We start from the raw sequence: 5073 nt of genomic DNA, 5'->3' as shown, positions 1-5073 counted from the left end.
GCTCTGTCTGTCTCTGTCTCAAAAATAAATAAACATTAAAAAAAAACAAAAAAAGTATATCAATTTATACTCCAACCAGCTTACATGAAATTTCCAGTTGTTCCACATTCTTGCCAATACATGGTATCATCAGTTTTTTTTTTTTTTAAATTTTAGGTTTTCTGATGAAGTTCTATTTCTCATTGTGATTTTTAATTTGCATTTCCTTGATAGTTGTCAAGCAATTTTTATATGTGTTTTGGCCATTCGGGTATCTTCTTTAGTGAAGTGCCACTTTAAGTGTTTGTCCCTGAAGAGTTGTGTATTTAGTTTTGGAAAATGATTATTTACCCTGGATACAAGTCCATGCTAAATACATGCATTGCAAATATTTTCCTTTTTTTTTTTTTTAATTTATTGATTTGTTTTGAGAGAGAGAGGACTCGAGTAGGGGAGGGGCAGAGAGAGAGAGAGGGAGAGAGAGGATCCCAAGCAGGCTCCACGCTGTCAGCACAAAGCCTACCATGGGGCTCAAATCCATGAACACTGAGATCATGACCTGAGCCAAGATCAAGAGTCAGACGCTCAATCAAGTGAGTCATGCAGGTGCCCCACAATTATTTTCCTTTTTGTGTATAGATTGCTTGTAGCTTTGATACTCACAGATTCTTAATTTTAATAAAGTCCAATTAATTTTCTTTTTTGTACCATTTTTTTCAAAAAAAATTTTTTTAATGTTTATCTTTGAGAGGGAGAGTGTGTGTGTGAGAGAGAGAGAGACAGAACTTGAGCGGGGGAGGAGCAGAGAGAGAGGGAGATATAGAATCTGAAGCAGGTTCCAGGCTCTGAGCTGTCAGCACAGAGCCTGATGAGGGGCTCAAACCGATGAACGGTGAGATCATGACCTAAACTGAAGTTGGATGCTTAACTGACTGAACCACCCAGGTGCCCCTCAAAAAATTTTTTTAAGTAGGCTCCACACCCAGCATGGAGCCCAACACAAGGCTTGAACTCATGACTCTGAGATCATGACCTAAGCTGAGATCAAGAGTCAGATGCTTAACTGACTTAGCCACCCATGTGCCCCTCAATATATTTTTTTTAAAGCTCATTTAATTTTTTCCATATGGTTTCCCAATCTTACATATATTTTTGTAAGTTTTTATTTAAATTCCAGCTAGTTAGCCTACGGTGTGATATTAGTTTCAGGTGTACAATATAGTGATTCGACACTTACATATAGCACCCCAGTGATCACAAGTACATGCTGTAATCCCCGTCACCTGTTTCCCTCTGATGACCATTAGCGTGCCCTCTATAGTTAAGAGTCAGGTTCTTGGTTTGCCTCTCTCTCTCCCTCTTTTTTCCCCCAATGATCATTTGTTTTGTTTCTTAAATTCCACATATGAGTGAAATCATATGTGGCATTTGTCTTTCTTTGACTTATTTCACTTAGAATAATACTCTCTAGCTCCATCCATGTCATGGCAAATGTCAAGATTTCCTTCTGTTTATTTTTTTTAATTAATGAATTTATTTTGAAAGCGTGCATGCTAGCAGGGTAGGGGCAGGGAAAGGGACAGAGAGAATCTCATGCAGGATCCATGCTGTCAGCGCAGAGCCCAATTCGAGTCTTGATCCCATGAACTGTGAGATCATGACCTGGGCCAAAATCAAGAGTCAGATGCTTAACTGACTGGGCCACCCAGGCCCCCCTTCTTACGTTTTTACACTCCACCATATACAGGTCCCAAATCTGTTGTTTCCCCAGACCCAGGATTAGGGTTTGGTTTTACAGCTAGAGGGTTTTACATACCATCCAGGTCTCATCTGAATACAGCTCAAAAATGAGTAGGAAAAACACAGCGTCCATGGAATCAGGCAGAAAAAAAAAAAAAAAAAAAGAGTCAGGCCACTGAACGCTTTGAAGGCCAGGACAGGAAATATGGACATTGTTTGGAGGTGAGGTTAGAAGGGTAGGGAGAATACTTGATGGTAATTGAAGGACTTACATGATCAAAACTGCATTGAGGCAAATGGCTAAACATGTTGGGGGAAAAATCAAATCTCTACCTCATACTGTACAACGATTTCCAGGTGGATTAAAGATATATCTATATATGTATAATGAAACCATAAAATTACTATAAAAATATATAAATATTTATAAAATCTTGGGGTTTTCCTTTAAAGCAGGATACCAGAGGAGTAACCTGGAGGCATTCTTTTTAAACATGGTAAGAAAGAAAGAGAAAGACTGACAGATTTAGATGAGAAGATTAGAAACATATGCACATGTAAAACACCATAACCAAAAAAGAAACTCAAATGATAGTTGGAAAAATCTATTTGTAAATAAATCAAATAGATAAGGATTGCTATCCTGAATATATAAATGGCTCATAAAGGTGAGTTTGAAAATAGAAAATTGGGTAAAGTATTTGAACAACCAATGCCTGAAAGAAAAAATAATAAGTAACGAAGCAAATGGGAAAAAAACCCCAATATTTCTAATAATAATAGAAAAGTGTAAGTTAAAACAAGATGTCCTGCTTCGTCACTTACCAGCCTGGTGAAGTATGCTAGGCACTGTGGTTGCCGACCCCAAGCCTGCCCAGCCTCCTCCCTGCTAACAGGTTCATAGGGACATTTTCAGATTGGGTAGAGGTCCAACGTCCTCAGCCCCACTCCCTCATTTAGGGAGGCCGGTTTCTGCTGTCAAAACAGAAGGTTAAGTCAGCTGGAAGCCTGCTGGGGAAGACTGTCCTCCCTGGCCATCCCGTGAGATTTCTCTAGTATGTTCACGTCTAGTATGTTCCACTTGATGAAAACTCTTCACCACGACTTTGTCCATCAGCTCTAAACTCTACAGTCTACCTGCCTCATATCTGAACAAGCAAAATCGAAGCAATCAGGATCCCATCATTTTCACACCATCAGCCTCTGTGACCAGCCTCTGTGACTCGCCCCTGTCCCGCACCCTGTCAAACGCCAAACCTTCACCTGGATTCTGTCCCCTCTACTTCCTCAAGGACTTCCATCCTGCATTTCTTTCTTTCTCTCTACTTGATTCTACATGATCTTCTCCAGCTGATCATTCACACACATATCCACTATTATCTCCCACCCTAAAAGCAAAGCAAGCAAAAACCCATAAAATCTTTTTTGGAGATTCCTGTCCCCTTCTGGCTGACCCCGGCGCTTGGCTTCCCTTCAGAGCAGAGCACCTGCTGGACTGGTCTGTAGTCACTGTCCTCGTTCAGACTTCTGTCTGCTAAGACTGCTTCTGTCAAGCTCATTCGTGACCGCCAAAGTTTTTAAATCTTATGGTTTCTTCTTCATTCTCCTCTTTCTCACCCTTTTAGGAATTGTGTAAAAGTTCCTCTCCTTATAAGGACATCGGTTCTTTTGGCTTAGAGCCTCACCCGTATGACTTCATTTAACTTGAATTACTTGCTTAAAGGCTTTATCTCCAAAAACAATCACGTTGGGGGTTGGGCTTTGACAAATGAATTTTGGAGGGGGACACACAATTTCAAACAAAACAGTTATCTTAGTTTTAAATACCCTCTACATGCCAGGTTTTTTTTTTTTTTTAAGATTTTATTTTTAAGGAATCTGTACACCCAACGTGGGGCTCAAACTTACAATCCTGAGGTCAAGAGCTGTCTGCTCTGCTGACTGAGCTAGCCGGAGGCTCCCTGCGCCAATTGTTTTTAATCCCCGGCTCTGACCTGTGTCTGAAATCTCCAAATGCCCCCTTAACATCCCCCAGTGGATCTGAGGAACACCCCGTGTAACATGGCCCAAACAGGCGCCTCCCACTGCTGCCCTACCACTTTCTAGTGTTTTCGAGCCTACTCAACAGCCTCTCCATCTGTTTTGTAATTTCAGTCCCAAATATCAGAATTACCTTAGATTCTCACCTTTCCCTTATCTTCCACATCGATCTACCAACGACTTTATCAACTCTATTTGTAAGACATATTCCCAACCTGTCCACTGCTCTCTCACACCCCAGTGCAGCCCTTCATTCTCTCACCTGGACCGTAAATCTTCTCCTGATTGACCTGATTCTACTTTGGCTTCATTATAATCCATTCTGACTTCGGCTGCGTGCCCTTGTTAAAGGATCTTGTCACCCCTCTGCTTAAACAGAGGCCCAGGACTAAATGTGAAACCGAGGTAGACCCATGGTTTGAACTTCCCCAGAGATGATGCACGGAGGGCGAATGAACACATGAAAAGTGCTCAGCACCACCGGTCACTGGGAAGCTCCACCTAAAACCTAGGGAGATCTTGTTCCTCTGCCCCAAACCAGCAAGCTCCCATCACGGCTCACGGGCACTAACCGGTGCTAACCGGTTCTCTGCCTGCTCTTCGTGATGGTCCATTCTCATAGCAGCTGCATGACCTTGTTGGATGACCCGGTCACTTCCCTGGCTAAAGCCCTTCCCTAAAGCCCTAACGTAAGGGTGCGGGGTTCTGTGGAGAAAGGGCAGCCCTTCAACAGGTGCAGCCGGGACACGGGACAATCCGAACAAAGGGATTCAGCCACACCTTGCCCCATACACAGAACTACCTCACAGTGGGGCTTGTCCCTAAATGTGAACCCACAATTACAAACTCCTGAAGGAAAACATGGGAGGAAATCTTGTTGCCTCGGGATAGGTAAAGATTTCTTAGATAAGACACAAAAAGTGTGAACCTTAAAAAAATGGAGAAGTTGGACTTTAGTTCCACAAAACAGAACAAAAAACTTCTTGGTCTCAAAAGACATCACACAAAGACTTGTACTTGAGTGTTCATGGCATTTTTATCCATAACGGCTCCCAACAGGAAAGGCCATCTGTGTCCACCCGCTGGTAGATGCATCAGTTGTGGCCCGTCCCACAGCGAGTGGCCCTCGGCAGCAGCCATTCACCCCTAGGCAAGTGAAAGATGTGCCCAGCAAGGAAACCACATACTGAGTAGAGGGCTGGCTCCCTGGCCCTGTGCTCCGAACGCCCCCCCCCCCCCCCCCCCCCCCCCCCCCCGTTGCTCGGCTTAATGCTCTGCTGTGAAGCCTTAAAACTCTTCTTTTTAAAGTTTATT

The 5073-nt window shown here is 43.0% G+C and overlaps 1 long non-coding RNA gene across 1 annotated transcript; it reads left to right on the top strand.

Annotated features, from left to right (window-relative positions):
* LOC122482882 lies at positions 1–4636 on the top strand. Its single transcript, XR_006297234.1, has 3 exons — positions 1–15; positions 1308–1311; positions 3580–4636. It is a non-coding gene; the product is annotated as an uncharacterized LOC122482882 (long non-coding RNA).
* Positions 4637–5073: the final 437 nt, after the last annotated feature.

The sequence above is a fragment of the Prionailurus bengalensis genome, chromosome D1 (genome assembly GCF_016509475.1).
Source record: "Prionailurus bengalensis isolate Pbe53 chromosome D1, Fcat_Pben_1.1_paternal_pri, whole genome shotgun sequence".
Taxonomy (NCBI): Eukaryota; Metazoa; Chordata; class Mammalia; order Carnivora; family Felidae; genus Prionailurus; species Prionailurus bengalensis.
Note: the sequence above shows the minus strand (reverse complement) of the source record. Positions and strands in the feature narration are given on the sequence as shown.